This window comes from Sciurus carolinensis, chromosome 9 (assembly GCF_902686445.1).
Source record: "Sciurus carolinensis chromosome 9, mSciCar1.2, whole genome shotgun sequence".
In the NCBI taxonomy this organism is placed as follows: domain Eukaryota; kingdom Metazoa; phylum Chordata; class Mammalia; order Rodentia; family Sciuridae; genus Sciurus; species Sciurus carolinensis.
Window position 1 is genome coordinate 77,686,575 of NC_062221.1, and position 15,989 is coordinate 77,702,563.

At 32.1% G+C, this 15,989-nt stretch overlaps 1 protein-coding gene across 6 annotated transcripts in view; it reads left to right on the forward strand.

The window, feature by feature from the left end:
• The window catches only part of Zbtb20 (zinc finger and BTB domain containing 20), a 793,136-nt gene that overhangs the window by 24,007 nt on the left and 753,140 nt on the right, over positions 1-15,989 (forward strand). For 5 of the 6 annotated variants that reach the window (XM_047564559.1, XM_047564560.1, XM_047564556.1 and 2 more), the window contains exon 1: positions 15,742-15,970. The exons of the other annotated variant lie outside the window; for it this stretch is intronic. The gene's annotated coding sequence lies outside the window, so the exon portion shown is untranslated. Of the gene's footprint in view, positions 1-15,741; positions 15,971-15,989 lie in introns of those variants that run through there. 6 annotated transcript variants of the gene reach the window in all.

The following is a 15,989-nucleotide window of genomic DNA, read 5'->3' on the forward strand; positions in this document are numbered from 1 at the left end:
AAGCCATGTGGATGCTTGACAAAAATCCAAGTTTGTTGGACTTTAAAGCCCACTTTTTCCCTGCCAAATCACTCTGCTTTCCATATACTGAAGATGGAGTATATGATCCATGAATAATTAAAAATAAGATGAAACAATAAGGTTCTCACTAATGATGCCTTTTATTATGAGAATAAACAAATTCCTATTCTTTATAGCAATAAAATACTTTATAAAATTCAAAATTCTTTATTTTAGTGAAGCAGATGGTGTGTTGTGTTTCATAATATATTTCAATTGCTTTTTGAGAATACCTAGGCAAACTTGATTTCAAATTTACCAATAAAAATTCCCTGCTTTCTACAAAAAAATATCCTTGTGGAAACGAGTAAAGAGTTTTTATTTGAGGAAAGGCAAGTTCCATGTAGTTTCCATGTAGTTTGAGTAATCAGAGTAGTATAAGCTATACAGAGTTGTTAAATAAAGGGTAAAGATCAGATAAACTATATTGTGTTCAGCTTCTTCAAAGTCAGTTTTTAATAGAGTAGCTTACTTTGTTGAAGTATATTATTATTATGGAATAATTAGACATACCTATATTCAAGTATAAATATGGAAATACATTTACATTCAAATAAATTATTTTTGCATATCTATATTGAAGTTTTCCTCTCGGTACAAATAATCAAGGGTTATTGCACTTTCAAAAGTTCTGGAAAGTTTTATTCTTCCTGCAAAGGTATAATAGGATATGTATAAAAACAATAACATGTTTTGCTTTATTTGTGCAGTTAATTGATCACATATGTCAATAGGGGAGTTGCTGAATTTTACTTACAATGAAAAGCAAGTTATGGTGGTGCCTATGTAAATTCACTTAACATTTTTAAAATTACTGAGCACTTGATACATTCAGAAATTGTACTTCATGCTCTATTAAGATATATGGATGACTATAACATGACTTTGCCTCTGTAAACTTTGAAGTTGTGTGAGAGACAGGCATGTAAACAACACACTCTGTTTATCCTAACAGGGTGCTCCTTGTATGGTACAATTAAACACTCTTTTCTGGGAAAGAAAGCTAATACTTATCAAGTGCTCATTATGTATAGAAACTGTACTCAAGAATTAATAAACTCAGTGTGTTTTGTCCAGTTCTTTAACTTTACTTTGTATGTCATAACAGATGTTATCACATTATCAATCTAATATAATCATCAGAATAGCTCTGTGATATAGCTATTTTTATTCTCATGTTATAGATAAGTTATATGAGACTTGATGATAAGTAACTTGCTTAAGAATACAGAGCTAGTAAGTATTTTTCAAATCTAATACAAGACCAATTTTGTAGAACCATGGTCTCAAATAGATTGCATTTTCTCTAGGGAATAGTAGGGTTTGAGAAAAAAATCAAAACTTTTATGTGTATATTTTTATAAAACTAAGAATTGAAGTTTACTAATATTTAACATGCAGTGAGTTGTTGGTAATGTCAGAATATCATTTATATGCATTTTAAATTATGCAAAGCATCCTGAAGGAGAGTGCAATTTCATTCTATTTAAGAGTTAGAGGGATTGAATTTTTTTTTGAGGTATTAAATTTTACTTGTGCCTTGTTACAAGGAGTCATGGATTATGTTATCTAGTTTTAACTAATAAAACAGACAAAATAATACTGAATAAAAAGCGTAATAAGACATACTAATACTTCTAGCACATTTGAACAAGAATCCTTAGAACATACCATAGATACTTTGTCAGTTAATCATAAAAATGGTGTTTAATCATAGTTGACATAGGTCAACCAAAATAACTAACAAAGAATCTATTTGAAAAGTTGCTTAATACTCACTATCATTCCAAAGGAATTTCAACTTAGGTATATAGTGTATCTTGAGATATTTTTGAATGATGACATAAGACCATCTCATTGATAGTGCAGTAAAATCTACCCATATCATGAAGCAAACAATGTTCAACGTTACATGATGCTCAGTTCAGACTTTACAGAATCATTGAATTAATGTTTAGAAAGTTTGGGGGGATTTTTAATAGTAAATACATAAATACTTATTTACATGTAAATATATCATTTATATATGCATTATATATATATCATTGAAAACATTGTGTTTTCCTTCTACAACAAACAGCTGAAATAGTGTATAAAATGATAAATCAATAAACTTTGTCACATTTGTCATCAAATGCTGTTAGAAGATTATAGAAAACATTGCCGAAGGGACTGGGGTTGTAGCTCAGTGTTAGAGCACTTGCCTAGCCCCTGTGAGGCACTGGTTTGATCCTCAGCACCACATAAAAATAAATAAAGTTATTGTGTCCATCTACAACTAAAATATTTAAAGGAAAAAGAATTGCTGAAGACCTGAAGAAAACAAATATTGAACAAATTATGCCATTGTGAAGTGTTTACTATGTAGTTAAATGCGAGTCCCAATATTTCTAACATTTTGGTCAGTGGTATTTGTTAGGTTCAATTTCAGTAACAGGAAGAACTGTTTTTTACAAATCACTAAGGGATTACTGGAGAAGATGATTGTGAAGAAGTAAAATACTCTCTTAGTTAAATGATGCATTCTGGAAAATCTATGTTAACAGTATTAACATAATTTTAGAGTATTGGAGTGGTTGTTTTAACTGGAAGAGATAAAAGGTTTCTGGATCATGTTACAGAACTCTTGTACATGTGAAATTCATTTACTCACCATTTATAACAAGCTATTTTAACAAATTGAAATAAAAAGTACACACGAGGACTGTAGGATGTTCTTAATGTAGAAATTTGTTTTTTTATTAAATCTTTAAAATTTTGGAGAAAATATATTACCAAATATGGAAGAAACAATGTTTTAGTAGAGGCATTATGATAACTTGTAATAAGAGAGATTGACCATGAATTTCCTGTGCACAACTGAGGTTCCCTGGTTATCCAGTGTCAAGAGTGTTGAGAAATAATATCAAATTATGGGAAGTTACACATTTTTATTTTACATTATGATAAGGGTTCTCATTTTGTGTATCTTTTCTGTCATGACAGGTGACGGGTTCCTTTCTAATATTTTTTTAAAATGTATTTGATCTCTCTTTTAAAGTAATGGTACTAATAATGAGGGAAAAGGTAATTGCTATTTGAAAGACCCATGGCATGGTGAGAGCATTTTATTTCTAATGTTTGTAATTATTTTCATTATAATGAGATTTTGTTGCCAAGACCAATTTTTCATTGTGAAACTAGTTTCTGTAAACATTAAAAACTGTAAAAAGAATGTATCCACATATTTTTAAAAAACTTGGAATTAATGTTATAAGCTGTTTTAAAGTCTGCTAAGTGCAACCTTTACATAGGTTTTAAAATATCCTTTTTCAGTATATCAGTCATGAAAGATTCCTAAAGCACCCCTATGTTGTTCCCAAAACTTCACTGATATTACAGCACACAGCAAGAAGTATATAGCATTGTCTTTTCCCTTAACTTTCTATTGTATAAGTAAAATAAGAGAACTTTCTAGTTGTGTAAAAAAAAAAAATGAAACAGAGAAAAAATGTTTACATTTATAAACTTTCTCCAAAGGAAAAAAAATAACTAAAATGAAGCATTCTTTTAGTTTATTAGAATGACTATTGACTGGTAGGAAGATAAAAATTTACTAGTCAAATTTCAACAAAATTTCTTTTACATAATTTGGATTGGGATTGAAAATTGAGTTCGGTGATTTGGTAAGCAGAAATGGTACTCTTCATCCATTTGGGTCCTATTTTCTGAGACTTTCTCCCTCACTCTCTTATGACAACCATTATAGCTAAATATTACAGTAACAACATAGTATCATCTTTTCAAACAACTGTTTCACAAAATGCAAAACCAAGCCTAGACATAAAGAATGATGTATATTTAATTAATGTTTATTGTTTCTTAGAGTAAATATGTTTATAAATTACTGATAATAGGAAAAATTAAATTCTATTTCAAAATGTTTATTTCTTGTTTATCTCATCCTTTAAGATATCGACTACTGCCTGTTCTATAATGTATGTAGTGTAGTAGTATATGTCTGTAAAGTGATAAAAAATTATACCTATATTGGAGTGTGGACTTCACATTAATCAATACCCAGTTATACAACAAGTAAGTCAAAACAGGAATTCTAATCAAAGGAATTGAATCAAAAGTGCTGGAAAGTCTGGTGTAACAAAAACAAGATGGCAATGTTATTTAACATTAGATGCCTGCAGAAAGCAGTGAAAAGTTTTGTTATCCAGCTTATACGTGCTGTGCTTCTGAGGCAACTGAAGCACTGCTGCTGCAGCTATTAGAATACCAGTATCACTTTTTAGCAAGCAGCTAGGTAACTGCACCTCTTTCAGACCCTCCAAGAGTCCAGGAGTCCACAGTTCCACTGATGCTGTTGTACGTGTCAAGGCTGCTAAAGCTTTCAGTCATTTGAGGCGGCTGCTGCTGTCTATACTCACAATACCATTGCTGCAGTCAGCAGTCCTAAGAGCTAATTCTCAAGAGCTCTGTGTTGTAGAGGATGGTGGAGCATCATGGCTAAGACTGCCAGTGCCAAAGAGAGGAAGAAAAAAAAAAATCTTGCTGTGTCTTTAATATTATGCCAGTGCTTCCCATTCTTGCAAAGCAATTTGGGAAAGGTAATTTTCAAGTTCTACCATGGAATCAGGCATGTAAAGAGAATTTATTTGTCATTCATAGGTATGTTATTTAGCAAAGGAATTGAAGCCAAGGTACACACAAATACTCTAGGATGTCATGGATGCGTCTTTCAATTTTTAATGAAAGTTTAAGTTTAGTAGAAAATATATAAACAAGTATGGAAGAACCTTAAGATCTTAATTAAAATTTTACATAATATTGAAGTTCAGAACCAACAAAGATCTGTGTAGAGTTTAAATATTTTCCTGATGGAGGGTACAGATTTTAAAAATGGGCATCAGTAGCTCTAGAGGAAGTAACTCAGTAGTAAACTACATCTTCAGTTTTTTGTTCGTTTTGTTTTTTGGTACTGGGGATTGAACTCAGGGGTACTCGACCACCGAGCCACATCCCCAGCTGTATTTTGTATTTTATTTAGAGACAGGGTCTTACTGAGTTGCTTAGCACCTTATCTTTGCTTAGCACCTCACCTTTGAACTTGTGATTCTCCTGACTCTGCCTCTTGAGCCACAGGGATTACAGGCATGCACCACTGTGTCTGGCACATCTTCAATTTTTATTAATTTATTTTAGGAGATGAATTCTGTTTTGTTACCTATAGCTAGAGTTGATATTCAGGGTGTGTTCACTGGTAAAATGTCATTTATTTACAGTCAGCATCTGGTTTCATTAGTTGCAGTGACCTTTCTTACTGCTAAGCGCCTGTACCTTGTCAGCTATAAGTATGTTGACTATCACTTACCACTGTCTCATACTCTCTAATTCATTGTTTATATATACTTCTTAAGGTAACTTTTAAAGTATAGTGAAAATGTAGCATCTAGGGAACTTTAAAATTCTTATATTATAATAAATATTATATGATGTTTAACATTAAATGTTTCATAATGTCTATTATTTCATTAGGATCATGTATTTTAAACATCTAATTAAATGATAAAGCATAAATTAATTACTGGGTGATATGCTATACTAAATGTATTTATTGGTGGAATGAGATAAGGGGGAAAATCTCTTGTTATTTTAGGCAAAAACACATGATTTTTAAAGAATTATTACCTTAGAGTGGTTGCAGTATATTTCAATTTTATACTTTTAGAGTTGACATCATAAGAGGCATATGTTAGTGTCTAGACAATTACAGTTCTAAATGAACTCCATAATGATGGTTTATTTCTTTCATAGTTCTTTTCACAATTAACACAGATTTCATTTTGGGCAGTGATCTTCTCTTATTTGTTTCTAATAAAAGTTTTCTTAACTGGTGAGATGCTTATGTTTCTATTTCAGATAAGTTTAAATGATGATGGATTATTATGGTAAAAATATTACTTTTTTGGGGAGTTCTGGGATTGAATTCAGGGGGCATTCAACCACTGAGCCATATCCCCAGCCCTATTTTGTATTTTATTTAGCGACAGGGTCTCACCAAGTTGCTTAGCACCTCGCCTTTGAACTCTCGATCCTCTTGCCAATCAGCTGGAATTGCAGGCGTGCACCACCTTGCCTGGCCAATTATTACATTTTAAGTAGTAAAAGGTCATCAATTTGAAATAGAGTATGGCATGTTAATATAGTGCCAGGTCCACATTTATGAAGTAGAATTTGTTTTGTACAGAATACTTTTCTACAGACTAGGAATCAAACACATGAACTTGTGTATGTCAGGCAAGTGCTCTACCTCAGAGCTATACCCCTAACTCTACATAAATTTATAACTCGTCAAAATTAAGCAAACTATAATTTGAAATACCCAATATAATTATTAAAATAAAATGACTTCAGATTAAAGTTTAGATTGATTTAAAATTGATTTCAAATGTTATTTTGTAAGAATTATTAAAAGATATCTGATATATTATAAATTTTGAAAGTATATATTGTTTTTCTGTACTTATTAATAGACATGAAGGAGGTTGAAACTTTTTATAGATAATAACTTTTGACATAACCTTATACTTTTTAAAAATTTATGGCAGTAAATGTACAACTTATTGTCATTAAATGAATTTTCCTAAACAACAACAAAAATGATAGTTTTTACCCATTTTGAATCATCACTATGTCCTGTTGCCTCAGAGGACTTAGCAGGCTGCTATCATGCTGACTCTATTATTAATAACTGGCTTCAGAATTACTGGACAGATTGTTATTAATGTTTCCAATGCTTTAATCAACTGGTTCATGGTATGTTTCCTTTGTCACTTTGAAAATTATTTTTATATGCTGCTTTTCATTTTCCTTTCTTTAAATTTTATCTTCAGATATTTAATGTACCTTTCTCAAACATATTTAAAATAAGTATGGCAATTTTCCAGGAAACATACATACTTTCCAATCTTTTCCCTATCATAAGTTTTTTTTCTAAATGTCTTCCTGATCTCTACAGTTTATCGTTTGAAAAATTTTGGAATAATTTTGTTAAACCCCTCCTTAATTGTTCACAAATTCCATTGGGTGTTAGACCCTACGTTATGCTACTTCGGTATGGACATTGGGACTCAGTTTTCTTAATTATAAGATGAAAGCATTAATATACCTGTCTTATAATGCTGTTGGAGGATTTAAATGAGACAGTGCATGTAGCACTGCTAGCAGGCCTAAATGTACAGCAGTAATAACTTACTTGCTGAAGTTGTACATCAGTGGTAGATCTGCTTTCCTAGCATGTGGAGGCACTGGGTTTCATCCTCAGCACCACATAAAAATAAATAAAGTTATTGTGTCCATCTACAACTAAAAATTTTTTAAAGTATCCTTATTAATAGTAGCAACTCTTATATACTACAAAGATATGAAGACAATTGAGTTTTTGAGTGTACATTCACCAGGCATTACAGTGGGGATCTCAACCAGTGTGTGGGAAAAAACAATATCTATTGTAATTAAGATGCCTTTTTAATTCTTTTATGTGACTTTCATTTTTCCAATAGAATATACCTTGTAGTTTCTTTTTCGTTTTCTTGTATAATGAATATAAGATGCACATATGAATAAATTATGTAGGTGTTGAAACAAAATAGTCACAAGCATTATCCTAGATTGTTTCATAAAAAGGGTTGAGCAGGGAGCAGGAAGGGTTTGCATAGTATGACATTTGTTGTTTTTTAATCCATTGACTTTTGCATTTATTGATTGACAGTACTCTACCCTATAGATTCTGCAGATAATAATACCTTTAGGATCAGTTTATAGAAATGGTAACAACAATAATAGCATAAAAATAATATAATTCAAGCATTAATCTTTTATCTCTTTTCACTTGTCCTGCATGTTTGTATACAAAAATGATTGACTCATATCCATATCTGGGTCATTCTGTCATTCTATGTTAAGGATACATTGACTTTTTAGAATTCAGTGTTTACTGGCTATTCATTGTTTGCTGGCCACTGCTCATTCTACCACTGGTCACTCCCTGGAACTCTTGAGATGATTTCTCTCTTGTGAGAAAACTGGCATGTTTGCAAAGGCTACCGTGTATAGTGAATGTGGGATAGTACCTTCACTTTTTCATTCTTTTAGTCCTCATTATGCTAAATAAGTGTGTAAAAAATATTTCCCAAAGGTCTAGAGAAAAGGAGTATATTTTCATTGCAAAAATGCAGATTCTTAGAATTCAATATTAGGCATCACTCTTAATCTTTGGGCTACCTTAACATTAGAAATTCTGCACTGCTCATCTTTCTTTCTGCTCTTCTCCTCTCCTCATCTCTGTGCTTCCTTGCCTTCAGGTTGTTATTTATTTTTAATAAGCACATTTACAAAGAATATTCAGTCTTTACTCTCTGACCCCACTAACCTACCAAGGTATTTTCTTAAAGGAGACAGCTCCATTCCTATAAAGAACTCTTAGACCAACTTCAGACTTTTACTTGAATACTTAACATTGTAGATGTGAAAGAAATAGATGAATGAAATGTAAATGCAAGTTGGATTTTCTTCTGAGTTGATGTGAATTAAAATTATGCTAGCCATAGGGATTTACTTTTTCATTTAATATTTTATTTTATTGTGAAATTTTTTAAAAACATACAGAAAAATTGAAAAGTTATTACTTTTTTGCTCAAAATTTTGTCACAAGATCTCTAATGAAGGATGTGTTTTATATGTAATATAATAAAATTTTAGAAGCACTATTGATAGGTCATTTATATCATTCTTAATGAATTTTATTGAAGTTTTAATTAACAAGGTTTGAAATCCCTACATTACCATTGCTTTGTGTAATCATGAATGCATTTGCTCATTTATTCATTCATTCAAAACTACTTTATTAGCTTCAACTATATACCAGAAGTACTGTCAGGTGCTAGACTTAAGGATACTAAGGCCCCTGCTCTGGTATCTCTGGTGTGGGATTTCTGAGTCTAGTGGGGAGGGGAGGTGTATAAAATCCTCTAGCACTGCAAGGGCCATAATACAGGTATTCCCAGTGATGTAGATTACATGTAATGCTTTGTTTTCATTTTAAACTTAAACATTTATTGATTAAAATTAAAATTAGATATGTATCTCTTCCTCCAAGGATAAATACTACAGGAGGTATGATAAATTATGATTTACCTATAGTCTCTTAGTTTTTCTTGAGATCAATGGGACACAAGTTTTAAACAGATTTGAAAATTAAGGATTATTATCTAATTAGGCACATTAATGTTATGATGGTGGACTCAATGACAGAGTCATCTGCTTAGTGTAGTCTTTATTCATTTGACCCATCAGTCCAAGACATTGCTTTTCTTTACCCAATTTCTAAGACTTCTAAAACTGTCCATTATTGCAACATGACTTTTTTCCCCCTCCACCACTTTCTCCTTTGCAGTAAAGGTGTGTTCTGGAAAACTTCCTGTAAACAATCTTTAAATTTATCAGAACATTGTTTTTCTGTTAAGCTTCATATATTATAAAAACATTAAAAACATTAATAATGGATTCAGCAGAAGTATAACTTGGGGTAACAGCATATGCTTTTGAAATTGCCTCACTTTATTTTGAAAATTAAAAAAAAAGTCTCATCTTTCACATTCTTTTGGAAGTATTCACTTGTCAACATCCCCCTGACCAAGGTATATTGTAAACCTAAAAATAATGAAATTTTACACTTCTGGGGAACATTTTTACTGGTTTTTATAGCCAACTAAGTAAATGTTCTGTGCTCTTATAGAAGACACTTTACTATGCATTTTGGGGGGAAACTGATAAAGTATATTCAATGCATCTATAAACCACACTAAGGTACTACTTTCTAACTCTAACCTCCGTACCTACCCCTGCCCTCACAAATGCATATACTCAGTAGTCTTTAAGCCACATTTAAAATTTAGGCATTTTTATTTGTTTTGTTGAATTTAATTTGGGCTAAGGGAGAAGGGAACACAAAATTTAAGGTACTGCATTATGTGAAATGTCACATTATGTTGTGGCAATATTATTTGCTTGTACTTGCTAGATTATTTACATGCCTGTCCTTGACTAGTCTGCAAGGTCTCCAAGGGGATAACTACATTGTATTTTTTATTTTCACTTTTCAACCCCAGTTATAGAGTTTGTTGCCATAGTGGGCACACAATACATGTTAATGCATAAAGATCCGAACAAGGGTAATTTTTTTCTTTGAGAATAAGTTTTTAGCATCAAAATTCAGAATATATCTCTAAATAATTCAAAGTTAAACCCACTATATAAAATCACATGATAGTGTTATTCATTCAGTGTCTGTTATAAATCTTTTATAATTAAATACTTGCTTTTTTCCACTCCTTTCTCAGTTTATAAAAATGGAAAATGTTTTATTGTATTTTATGTATTATTTAGTTTTTTTAAAATTATTCACAGTATTATATATTAGATACTTGGATTATACAACTTTTAAGAATATGTGATAGAGTATATATTTTATACAGAGTTGCTATACTTTTATACCAAATATGTTGAGATTTCTGGGTGTTAAAGAATTTGGTCTGAGCTCTATTAATAAGCAGGGTATGATGAGGATCATTAGAATGTGTTGCATTTGACCCACAGCTATAGAAATCGTATAACTGGATGGGACTTAGCTATCATTAGTTATTTGGAAACATCATTGTTATAGGTACTAACTATATGAGATCTAAACCAGTTTGATTCAGATCCCATAACTGTTAATTGTGTGATCTCATGCAAATCACTTAATCTCTCTATTTCTTCATCTTGAAAATGAGGCTAAAAATAATTCTTAATCTCATAGGGTCATTATTGGAATTAATGAGTTATAATTGAAAAGTACTAGGAATAGTTCCTGACACATAGTAAGTACTTAAACACTATCATAATTATTTTTATATTATCCAATCAAATTCCTTTCTTTTTTTCTTTTAATTAGTTTGTTTTTATTATATATACTGAAGCTGAGTGAGAATAGTCACTTGACTTGCCAGGGTATGCAAATATGGCAATGTTGAGACCGAAACCAATTTTTAAAATTTATTTGTTAACAGACTTCATTTTCAAAGAGTTGTAGTTTCACAGCTTATCTGAGGGAAAGGTACAAAGATTTCTCATACTCCCTGCTCCCATGAATCCATTGCCTCCTCACCTATCTACATCCCCCACCAGAGTGCTACATGAGTTATAATGAATGAATTTACTTTGGCACATCATTATCACCCAAAGTCCATACTTTACATTTAAGTTCACTCTTGGGGGTATACATTCTATGGTTGGAAGAAATTTATCACATGTGTCTGCCACCACTGAATCATGCAGAGTAATTTCACTACCCTAAAAATGTATTTTTTTTTTTTTCTGTTGATCATTCCCTCACCCTAAATCCTGGCAACCATTGAAATTTTTACTCTGTCATAATTTTGCCTTTTCTAGAATGCCATATAGTTGGAATCATATGGTGTGCAGACTTTTCACATTATCTCTTACATTTAGTAATATGCATTTAAGTTTCCTCCATATTGTTTGATAGCTTGATAGCTCATTTCTTTGTAGTATTGAATCCATATTCCATTGTCTGACTGTACTGCATGCAGTTCATGTATCCATCTACTAAAGAACATCTTGATTACTTCCAAGATTGAGGAATTATGAATAAAGCTACTATAAACATCTCTCCTTAGGTTTTTGTGTAGATACAAGTTTTCACCTCCTTTGCACAAATACAAGTGTGATTGCTGGATCACATGATAAAAGCCCGTTTAGTTTGTAAGAAACAGTCAACTGTCTTTCAAAGTGATTGTAGCATTTTGCAGTCCTATCAACAATGAATGAAAATTTCTGTTTTTCCACATACTCATGGGTATTTGGTATTGTTGGTGTTCTGGATTTTTGATCGTTCCAACAGGTCTGTCATGGTACCCTCATTGTTTTAATTTGCATTTTTCCGATGATATATGATGTGCAACATCTTTTTATATACCTATTTGCCATTCATGTATCTTCTTTGGTGAAGTGTCTGTTAAGCTCTTTGGTCCACTTTTTAATCAGGTTTTTTTTTTTCTTTTTCTAATTGTTGAATTTTAAGAGGTCCTTGCTTATTTGGGGTAAGTCTTTTCTAGGATATGTCTTCTACAGTATAGTTTCCTGTCTGTATCTTTTCTTATTCTCTTGAGACTGTCTTTCACAGAGAAGACATTTTTAATTTTAATGAAATCTGGCTTATCAATTCTTTCTTTCATCTCTTCAGTGTATTATCTAAAAAGTCATTGCCAAACCCAAGACCATCTAGATTTAAACCTTTTGGAGTCTTGAGTTTTGCATTTTACATTGAGGTTGTGATCCCTTTGAGGAGTTAATTTTTGTGAAAGGGGTAAGGTCTGTTTCTAGATTTCTATTCCTGTTCTTTTCCCTTTTTGGTGGTATGTTGTTGTTGTTCTTGTTGTTTTTTGCACATGCATGTGAATTTCAGTTATTCCAGCACTCTTGTTGAAAAGATTTTCTTTATTCCGTCTTATTGCGTTTTCTATTTTGTTAAAGTTAAGCTGACTAGATTTATGTGGATTTATTGCTCACCTTTCTATTCTTTTCCATTGATGTGTCTGTTTGCTGACACCACACTTGATTACTATAGTTTTTCCAACTTTGTCTTCTTCAATAACATGTGGTTATTTGGGATCTTTTGCCTCTCAATATAAATTTTAGAATCAGTTTGGCAATATCTACAAAATAGCTTTCTGGGATTTTTAGTTTGGATTGCATTGAATCTTTAAGTCCATTTAGAAGAGACCTAGTTTTTAAATCCCACTTGAGGATCTTTCAACAGAACCAGATTGTCCCCATGACATATTAAGATAGGAAAAAATTTAATTAGTTTATAACTTCCACACTTTGAGAGTCAGTTAAGATTACTATAGATTCTCCATATCTATGGGTTTTGGGTCTACAGATTCAACCAACAGCTGATCAGAAAGTTGGGAAAAAATCACATTGTTACTATATTCAGACTTATTATTTCATAAGCAAGATAGTTTAACAGCTATTTACATGGCATTTACATTGTATTAGTTATCATAAGTAATCTAGAGAAGATTTAAAGTATATAGGAGGATGTGTGCAGATCACATGCAAATAATATAATTTTAGTATTAGGGACGTGAGGATCTTTGTCATTTTGTAGGGGTCCTGGAACCAAATCCCCATAGATACCCAAGGAAGGCTATATTGTTTCACCTGGTATAATGGTTAATTGAAGTCTTCCCACTTTCCAGTCTCAGCAAGAAGGAGCATATGTAAAGATCCAGAAAATAGTAACAATGTATTACTTGGAAGTATGAAGTAAGGGGAAAGTGTCAGAGTTGTGCTTTTCATGAGGCCAATTTTTTTTTTTTTTTTCTCTTAAATTCACCTCTCTAGTTTTTCTTTAGAAAAGGAGAAAAGTCTTCTTGGTCTTTTACATTATCTTTGATTCCTACCTGCAAAAGTCAAATACTGTTTCCTGTTCTCTTAAGATTAAAACAATACAAAATAACAACAAAAAAACCTAGAACCTTATTTTCAAAAGTCGAAGTGTACAAATATCTAATTTGAATTATTTTTTCAAACTGTAAGGATTGTGTACTTGCCTTAACTGGAATTTTTCTGACACATTCGAATAAAGCTTTAGAGAAGCAATCAGGCAATATAGAAAAATAGAACTGCCAGGTAGAATAATAAGATGTGAGATGCATACATGTACCTTGGATATACCTAGTGTACTTTATAAAGGATTTTCCTTTGACTAACCAAAGTAGTTGTCTGTTAGTCAATTTTAGCGTGGGTTTATCTCCTCTTTAAGCAGCCACTCCTGAGAGGCTAAGGCACTACTGATGCATCAGAGAAGTAGAATTGGGTTTACAATGAGACCAGAGGTTCTGAACACTTGACTTCTCACTAGAATTTTCTTAGGATAACCTGTACAGTGTATGGGTAGACATTAACTTCTAATTTTTATGTTATAGGTTATCTACCATTAAAATAACTCAAATGCTATTGATCTGTGTTTTGAACATGATCCAGGATTTACCTGACATTCTAATAGATTTGTAAATCAAGTGAAGTGAAATGAGTTATATATTTAAGTAGCTAAGATATTTACCTTTTAATGGAAAACTAATTGTTAAGCAAAGGAATTGAAGGTTACACAATATGGTAGTTTTGATTATACAGAGGAATACACTGTGATATTTGAAGCACAGAAATATACCAAGATATATAAAAAAGATGATTTTATAATTAATATATTTAGGATAATTGTGCCCAGATGCAGGGTTGGAATAATTCAGATGCACTCTTATCTTTTATTTTTTACACATTTTTTTTAGAAAAATTTACCTCTTTTCTAATGTTTCTAAATCCTATCTGGATGATATACAGTTTGGCTGTATAAAACACATTAATGAAGGTGGTTGTCTAGATCAATACAGTGATAGAATGAAGTCCAACTCATCAAGCAGAGTCTAGTTTTGAAAAATTGAAGGATGAGGAGAATGGTTTGAAACTAGTTCTATTTTCTGATGTTTGTAATTCTTAAGTTGCAAATATGTCACTTAAGGGAAAAAAAGGTACCTGGGAGTTAGGAAAGGGCATGGGGAGCATGTGATAAGTGAGGAATATAATAACATTTTTTTTGGAGCTAGAATGTGAAAAAAAAAACTTGATTAGAGGTGTCAGACAAAAATATTTTTATTCTTTTAGGAAAGTTTATTTAGAAGCATTAATTATTTTAATATTTTCCTCTTAATAAAAGATCAAGTGATATCTGCAATAGTTTCAGATCCATATTCTATGAATCTTGTCTGCTTGTGATGGTATCTTCTTAAGGGATCTTATTTTTGTTGTTGTATACTATGTACTTATTTGCACCTGTTCATACAGAGTACATTGCATTGTGGTGTTTATATAGCTAGATGCTTCAAATAAGAAGTCAGTCTGCTTTCTCCTAGAGTACTAGCCTATTAGTAACTTAATTAAACTTAATTCTGTTTTTGTCTGCAATTTTCTATATGGTCTTGATTTATTTACTGAGCAATGATTTCTTCTTTGCAGTTATCAGTTTGTCTGAGATCAGTTTTCCTATTGTATGGAGTGTGTTTCTTGCAGAGCCTTCTTTAAGACTGCTCTGACTTTAAAATCATTAATAGGCTTTTGTCAGGACAGATTTGTTGACATTTTTCTCACATTAAAAAAAATGTAAAAGATAGCACAAATAAGCTATGCATTTCACTATTTCCTGCTAATATGTAAAAAATGTATTTATGATAATTACATGTACTGTGTGCCAGAACTGAAACAATACATTCCTCATAATGGAGCATAAATAAAGAAGGTGGAGCCAGCTGCTCTTAAACTGTTTATTTGCAAGCAGTAATGTTATAGAGAATATACCTTTTTCACTCTGTTAGTCTAGCAATACTGAACCTGTTGCTGCATTAGACGAGTTGCATTTTACTGGATAGGGGAAGGAGGGCTGTCTGCTGTCTGGTAGGAGGGCTTTGTCTGTGTCTTTCTCTCTCTCTGTTTCTTTCTGTTTTTCTTTCTCTCTCCCCTCTCTCTCACTCGCTTGCTTGCTGTCTCTCTCTCTCTCTCTCTCTCTCTCTCTCTCTCTCTGCCCCCCTGTCCCTCCCTCTCTCTTGCTCTCTCTCTCTCTCTCTCTCTCTCTCTTCCCGTCTCTGTGGTTTGTAAGGTAGGTTGCAGTGTGTGTATATACACAACATCAAGAGCAGGAAAATGGACTCATTAGGGAGGCAGGCAGTCATTACCACTCACACTGTACTTCCAGGGAGACACCGATTATGAGAAGAGAAACTCAGCGCTGGGGAAGAAGGTAGGGCAGACAACTTTCA